This window comes from Pinus tabuliformis, chromosome 2_1, assembly GCF_031772625.1.
Source record: "Pinus tabuliformis cultivar Carrire ecotype Pingquan chromosome 2_1, CPIR1, whole genome shotgun sequence".
Classification (NCBI taxonomy): Eukaryota; Viridiplantae; Streptophyta; class Pinopsida; order Pinales; family Pinaceae; genus Pinus; species Pinus tabuliformis.
Window position 1 is genome coordinate 440,824,131 of NC_142299.1, and position 8,754 is coordinate 440,832,884.

An 8,754-nucleotide genomic window follows, 5' to 3' on the forward strand; every position below is an offset into this window, starting at 1 on the left:
TGGTATTTAGAATACCATGGTGTGAAAACTATACACACCTTTTATTCTTCATACCTATGTGTGTACGTGACTTTTCTTCACATAACCCGCATATACTTCTTCAAACTTCATCTTTATCATTCCTCTATCTCTAAACTGACATTCCTGTTAGAGTCGGTCTGGTGAGCCCTCTGTCAGAGATCAAAACTCTTTATGCATTTCATGTTTAGGTGTCCCGCTCCATTCACTCAGCTGCATTCCACTAGGGGCATGCCATAATCTGATGGAGAAGGTCATGCTAGTCATTTTCCCTCATGTCTCGCTCCTGCTAGCTCAGGTCTTTTGTCAATAATCACCCAAGTCCATGACAGTCAAGGTCTAGTCCTTTAAAGGACAAAAGTCGTTTTCTATGTTTAGGTCTAGGAATTCATCAATTTGGTCTTTGAAACATGTCCAGTAAAGCCATGTAGGCCAAAGCGAGGCCCTTACACAGTTATGGTTCAGAGAGCTTCTTCGTCATATGGATAGAATTCGCCCCTAATCACTACCCTAACACTACCAAAATAATACTCCCTTTCCCCCTCCTCCTATTGCAAAAAGAAACCCAAACCCTACCTAAATAAACACAAACCCTACCTTGCCAACAACATAAACACTACCCTATCAAGATACCCCAAAACCCCTTGTACATCCCTAAATAAAATTTTCCTATAACCCCCTATTCCAATTATATTATCCCCATCCTAATGCTCCCTTTTTAATCGTCCCCTTGGTGGCAGATTGTCAAAGCAACCTCCAGCTTCATTAAAATCAAAGGGCAACCTAAATTCAACTTACAAAACAACAGTCATGGCATCAAAAGTTTCATCAGAATATGAGGAGGAGACCCACAGTGACACAGCTTCAGGAGAAAGGGCCCACAGGAGACATCACCGAAGTGGCAGACATCTTAGAGATGAGCCAAACTCCCTCACTGAGTTGCAGGCATGCCCTCTTGCTATGTCTTGTTTCCAGCACTTAGCATGTTTTGAATTTTTTCAAAGGGTGGCAAATGTCAGAGTCCATCATGAGTTGGCCCGTCTTTTTGCACTTCACCTACATGGAGGTCAGTCTATCTTGGCTGGGGTCACTTTCACATTGACACCCGAAAACCATATCAGTGGCAACAGGCATACCAAACATTGGAGAACAGTGGCATAAGAAGAAGAAGGTGGAGAGGCATCATTATGAGCCTTACATTAAGGCTAGTTGTTTGAGTCAACTCACGAGAGTTTTCCCATTCAGATTTTTGAGAGATGAGTATGCTCCGCTCATGAAATTGATCATGAAGTACTTCAGTTGTGAGGGGAGGTTTTCTCGCCTTTATGCCTACCACATCAGGTTGCTCATGCACTTTACCAGGGTGCGAATGATGAACCTCCCATTTTTCATTTGCGGGAACATAGAGAGGATGAAAAATTTCATGCAGCACAAGACCCCTCGACAGCAGCTCAACAATGTTTATCACTTTGCTCTTATCCGGATTTTGGTGGACCATCAGTTGGGATTGCAGGGTATTGCTTGGGAGGACTTCATCTCCCGTGACTTCTTCAGCGCTCCACAGGTAGTATCAGAGGCAGAGCATGAGATAGGTGGCCCATCTCATCAGTATGAGCGCCATGAGACTGCTACCATGCCAGTATACATCACCTATCAGAAAGGCAGTAGACCTTTGTTTGCAGCAGCAAAGCGAGTGTTATCTCCACCCGGGGTGGAAGGGGGCTCACTTCCGACATCAGCATCACATGAGCAGGGAAAGGGTAAGGAGCCAGTGCAGGAGGAAGGACCATCAGGTGAACGAGAGACCGAATTCGTTCTCCTCCATGATGATGAGACAGATACAGAGCCAACAAATGCAGTGCTTATAGAGATCATCAAGGAGCAGCAATCAGAGATTGAAGACTTGTCCATTGATTTAGAAAGAGCCAAATGGAACATGAAATATCTGGAGCAGAGGAACAAACACCTTGAGGATTAGCGAACGATTATGGAGCTGCAAAACATTTGTGAGCATCACCAAGCTACTCCAAGGAGAAGAGTTCAGCCCACATCACTGGAGCAAGATATCAATGAGGATCGGGAGGCCCACCTTGAGAGCATGAACATGCACTTGGAGAGGCTGTTGGACAAGGCTGATCAGGACCTTGCCTTGCTGAGACACATGGCTTATCATTACGGGACACGAAATATGAGTGCAAGGGCCCGGATAAGGAGCTTGAAGGCGAAATTGAGGAAAGCAACAAGAAAAGAAAAAAGGGCAAAAGAGCAAGATCGGCTTTGAATCTTGGCTGAGGCTTCCTTGGCCCATCATAACACCCCATAGAGAACCTCCAGCCCAAATTTCAAGGAATTTGGGGAATTTTTGGTCACATGGTAATTTTTTGGGCAAAAAACAGGGATTTTCTCCCTGTGCGCCGTGCCACTGGCTCGACGCTAAAATTCTAGAGCTCCAAATGAGGAATGGCTTGCAGTTTTGGATTCAGCATGGAAAATTACGACTACTGGTTTCTGGGCAAGAAATTTGGGCAAGATCTGAGTTTCCTAGAGGTCAAAAACAACCAAAAAATGGCCTCTCTGCCATTTTTTTGACACACAGAAAGAAGTCTTGAGAGAATGGAGATTTGGAGGGGCAAATGAGCGCCAAATTCAAAAATTCTAGTTGGATTAGAAAGTAGATAGGACAGGCTTTCCAGAAAGCCCACTTGGGTACATTTTGGACACCTGCAAGTGCCCCAAAATAGGCCCCAAAGTAGCGCGACGCACAGAGAAAATGGCGCAGCGCACAGAGGAAAAATTGCCAATTTTGCTCCCGTTTCGCGAAATTTTGGTTCGCGACTTCTCCAAGTGGGTCTGCTCATCTACACTTCGGTTTTTTGGCACCAAAGGCGGCATTTAAAGTATTTTTTCTCCAGATTGGCTTCTATCCAAGTGGTGAAGGAAGGCAAACAGTCACGCAAGCCAAATGTCATGTTTGTAGCGCTGCACCTGTAGCTGATGGTTGGCTCTTCATCTCCATTTTGTAATGATTCGAGTAACTCCCCAGCCCTTGGGCATTCTATCTCTTCCTTACACATTCTATATATTGTATGCAAGTTATTTGCAAAGGGTTGGTTGGCTTGTAACTTTTGGGAGACTGTGGGAAAGAAACTTTGTTCCATCACTGTATATTTTTGACAGAGAATTAATGAAAGGCAGCGGCTCTGTTTCATGAGATTCTTGTGGTTGTCAGTGTAGAAAATATATCTCTCATGTTTTCATATGTTTTTCATTATGTTTCATAATTCAATTCATTTCCATTTCAATGAAATTTTCTGAGTGAGATTAGGTAGAATTCAATTTTATTACTCTACCTGTGATAAAAATTCATCTTCAGTGTTTCTCTTTGTTAGGATATTCCGACACATAGGAAATAGTTAAGTTCAACTTGGTCTAGTATAGAGTTAGGTATAGAGTTAGGTAAAGTGTGTTTCTTTACCGTTGTACATTTTGTAACTTACAATCCGACGGTCACGATATGTAGTGATCTGACGGTTCACTCTCCCCTCGGTATTACCGACACTTGATCCGTGGCTTGACACCCGATTGGTCCATGAGTTCTATTTAAAGCGCATGGAGGGTCATTGTTCGGGTAATCCGTGCATGAGAGAAGCTTATGTAAATTTTCATTCTTTGATTAATAAATTCCCTGTAGTAGCCACGTTGGCGCAGGCCGTGGATTGTTTCCCTCTTTGAGGGTTTTAACCATGTCAAAAATACTGGTGTATTGATTTGAGATCTGGTTGTGAGCAGTGTCCTTTTGGTGTTCTTTCTGAGGAACTTACCCTGTAAATTCCTACATGGTATCAGAGCTATTTGAGGGCCGCGTCCGTTGGTGATCCAAATCTGAAGCCGATAGAACTGCATCCGACTTCTGTTTCCTAGATCTGTTGTTTCTGACTGCTTTCGGGCCGAGAGGACTGCTCTGTTGTGTTCGGAGCATCTGTTCCAGTGAGGAACCCCTTTCGTTTCACGCGAAAAGGTTTCCGGTAGCCCTAGCTGCGTCATTTTTAAGATTTGGAGGTATACAGTGTTTTTGCAGTTTACTGTTATTTTCTCTCTGCTTATTTCGGTTTCGGTTTATTTAGCTTTTTCTTAACTGGATCTATACCTTTCATCTCTGCGTATGCTCTTTGCCCTGCAACTCTGTGCGATCTGGGCAAATCAGAAACAGAAAGGAAGGATTTTTCTCATGCGTATGCTCTTTTCCCTGCACCTTAGTGTGATCTCGGAAAATCAGAAACATTGAGAAAAATATTTAGTTTTTCGGCTAAAGCTAACTTTGAGATTTTTTTGTTTAAAAATATCTAGTTTTTTAGCTAAAGCTAACTTCGAGCCGCAAGGTTCGTTTTTCTTTGCATATTCGTGTTGGGTTTTGTGTTTTGTGTTTTGTAGGGAAAAAGAGCTTTCTCAAGGCAAGCACGCAAACCAAGGCCCCCCCCCCTCTCTCTCTCTCTCTCAAATTTTTTGTATAGATCAATTGGTTCAAAGCTATTTTAAGAGAGTAGAGGTCTTGGGTTCAAGTCTCCATTTTGTGGGGGCGGATTTTTTTTCATTCCCGCACATTCGTGCACTTTGCCGGCAACTTCAACAATTTTTTTTCAAAAAGCCATAACTTCTTCATCCGGAAGCCTTTTTCAGAGCCGTTTTTTTTAAAACAACCTAATTTTTCGAGATCTATCCATTGGAACACTTACTTTCATCATCTTCAGCTTCAGTTTTTTCAAGTCATTCTTGACAGCACTAACTACTTCCAATGGATAGCCTACATGGAAGATTTACTTAGAAGTAAAGGTCTCTACAGAATAGCCACAGACCAAGAGAAGAAACCAAAAGATGAAGACAAGGCTGCAAAATGGGAAAATAGATAAGATCAAGCATGTGGTTTGATAGGGATGTCTATTTCTCTTGATCTTAGATTCCATATTGCAGAACTTGAGACTCCTCATGAAGCATTGGAAAAACTCACTAAAGTTTTTGGGATTAAAAGTGAAATTAGAGCCGATCAACTTGAAAATGTGTTGCTTACATTGGATCCTAATAATTTTTCTTGCATTCAAGATTTCTTGTCCAAATTCAAGACCCTTAGATATCTTTTGGAAGGTGTTAAGGTTAAGAAAGAAGATAGTAACCTTATTTATTCCATCCTTACTAAGTTGGGACCAGCCTACTCTGTATTTGTTTCCACCTTCCATTCTACAAGGGAAGCTTTCATTTGTCAAGGACAAGACTACAAGGCCCCTTCCTTTGACTCTTTTTGTGATTCTTTAATAAGAGAGCAAGAAAAACTCTTACATCTTGGTCTTCTTAATCTTGGAAACTCTTCCACGAAAGCGTTAGCCGCCCAGCAGCAACCAAATTCAAAGAATCCTAAGAAGTCATATCGTCAAAAGAATGGTCCTAAACCAACTCAGCCTCAAAATGAAAGATCATTTCAGCAAAATGATAAGACCAATAAAAACAAATGGAAGAAGACTGATAGACATTGTAACTTTTGTAATCGAGATGGCCACTTAGAATCTAAATGCTTTAAGAAGATGGAAGCCTTGGAAGCCGCAATGAAGAAACATAACATCCATGTGGAGCATTCTTCAACTTCAACTTCAACTTCATCTTCAGGAATGGCACTTTCTGCATGTCGTTGTCAATCATCTCAGTCTGGTTATGCATTAAATGTATCTTCTTCTTCTCATTCTCATGAGTGGCTCATCGATTCTGGAGCCTCTTATCACATGGCCAAAAACAAAGCCATGTTTTCTTCTTTAAATGATTGTAACACCAAAAATATATATGTTGGTGATGATAGATCTCTTAATGTTGTAGGGACTCGAACTGTTCATCTAGACAATGGTCAGTTTAATGATGTATTATGTGTTCCAACCTTATCCTGCAACCTTCTATCTGTATATCAGATAACTCATTCAGGTGAAGGTAAAATTGTTGAATTTTCACCTCATGATGTTGTAATCAAGGATCTAAGAGATCCTAAACAGATTCTAGCTACTGGTATTGCTGATGATTCCACAAGGTTGTATAAGTTTCACAACTTTGGGTCATCAAATCTTCCCTCAGTGTTTGTTGCTCATAATGATGAAGTGAGCAAACTTTGGCATGAGCGATTTGGTCACTTAAACTATCGCTCCCTTCAGCATCTATGTAAAGAAAATATGGTGACAGGTCTTCCTATGGTATCTTGCAGAGATGGTGTTTGTTCCGGATGTGTACTCGGAAAACATCATCGGGACAGTTTTCACAAACGTGCCTCTTGGCACGCCTCAACCCCTTTACAGCTTGTGCACAGTGATTTATGTGGTCCACTTCCTGTTGCTTCATTCTCTGGCTGCAAGTACTTCTTAACTTTCATTGATGATTTCTCTAGACGCACTTGGGTATACTTCTTAAAACTCAAGAGCAAAGTATTTAACACTTTTTTGGCCTTCCAAGCCTTTGTTGAAAAACAATCTGGACATCAAATTCTTAAGCTAAGAACTGATAATGGTGGAGAATATGTTAAAAACACATTCACCAACTTTTGCACCGAAAATGGAATTCAAATGCAACATACTGTTCCATACACTCCACAACAAAATGGTGTAGCTGAAAGAAAAAATCGCACCTTAAAGGAAATGGCTAATTGTATGCTGCAATCTAAAGGACTCAGTCTTAGTTTTTGGGCCGAAGCAATTAATTGTGCAAATTATATAATCAATCGGACTCCTACTAGGGTTCTAGAGAATATCACTCCAGAAGAAGCTTGGAGTTCCATTAAAACAGATGTAAGTCACTTTCGTGTTTTTGGAAGTGAAGCATGGGCCCATATTCCAGATGAAAAGCATAAAGCTTTAGAACCTAAGAGTGAGAAATGTACTTTTGTTGGATATTCTGAAGATGTAAAAAGTTATAGACTTATTCCATTTAAGTCCAAAAATGTTATCATTAGAAGAGATGTAAAATTTTATGAAAATAAATCGGCCTGCAAGCCTAGTCCGGCGGATGTGCCACCTCTTCCTATCTCTTCTACTTTTGAGAACATTTCTTCTTCAGATGATGCAAGTGAGGATGATAATCCTCCCCCACCTTCTCAGGATCCTCAACCTCCAAGATGGGTCTGTGCTACTCGGGATGCAGCAGGTGATCTTGCCGGTGACCCTACAGATCAGCGACGTACACATTCTCAGTTTGAAAGAGCCTCTTCTTTACTGGCTCAAGCTCCAGTAAATCATGATCCTGACACTTTTGCAGAAGCTTCAGGCCATCCACATTGGGAAGCAGCTATGAATGAAGAATATCATTCATTGTTGGCAAATGATACATGGGATCTTGTTCCTCTACCAAAGGGACGCAAACTTGTTAGATGTAAATGGGTTTACAGAACCAAGTATGGACCAGATGGGAAAATTGATAAACATAAAGCTCGTCTTGTTGCTAAGGGCTTTTCACAGGTTGAAGGCATTGACTACACTGAAACCTTCTCCCCTGTTGCCAAAATGAACTCTATTCGCCTTGTTCTTTCCCTTGCTGCCTCTTTAAAATGTGAAGTCCATCAGATGGATGTTAAATCTGCCTTCTTGCATGGGGACTTGCAGGAAGAAATCTATATGGAACAACCCATTGGCTTCATACAAACAGACTCCAGCCTTGTTTGTCGACTTAAGAAATCCCTTTATGGTCTCAAGCAAGCTCCTCGGGCTTGGTATGCCAAAATGGATAGCTTTCTTTTAGAATCTGGCTTTTCTAGGTGTTATTCTGACAATACTGTCTACACCAAGAAAGTGGGCAACTCTCTTATCATCCTTGTTCTTTATGTTGATGATCTTATTCTTACTGGTAGTGATCCCAACCTTATAAACCATGTAAAGTCCAGCCTTAAAAAGAAATTTGAAATGACAGACTTAGGACACTTACACTATTTTCTCGGTCTTCAAGTCTTGCAATCCAAGGAGGGTATTTTCCTTTCCCAGTCCAAGTATGCTTGTGATATTCTTCGTCATTTTCACATGGAAGACTGTAAGCCAGCCCCTTCTCCCTTTCAGTCTGGAGTCAAACTTTGAGTCTCCTGTACTTCTCGTGAATTTGATGCTACCTTATACCGTCAACTTGTAGGAAAACTCTTTTATTTAACCCATACTCGTCCTGACCTTTCCTTTGTTGTTGGCCTTGTTGCTCGTTTTATGCAAAACCCCCGTGAAAGTCATTGGAAAGCAGCTAAAAGAATACTTCGTTATGTTCGAGGTACAGTACAGTTTGGGATTCATTACAGTGCCAAAGCAGCTCCTCTATTAGTTGGTTTCACTTATTCTGATTGGGCTGGTGACCCTGATGATCGGAAGTCTACTGCCGGTTATGTCTTCACTCTTGGTTCAGGACCTATTACATGGGCTTGTAAGAAACAGGCTGCCATTTCTCTTTCGTCAGCAGAAGCAGAGTATCGTGGTGCCGTGGAAGCTAGTAAGGAAGCCTTGTGGCTTCGTCAGATCCTATCAGAGTTTGGCTTTGAGCAGCAGCATCCAACCACACTTTGGTGTGATAATCAAAGTGCCATTCAGCTATGCAAAGATCCAGTCCAGCATCAGCGCAGCAAACACATTGAACTACACATGCACTTCATCAGAAAGCACATTCATGACCATGTTCTTGAAGTGCAATATTGTTCAACAGATGATCAGGTTGCAGACATCTTCACAAAGGCTCTCACAGAGG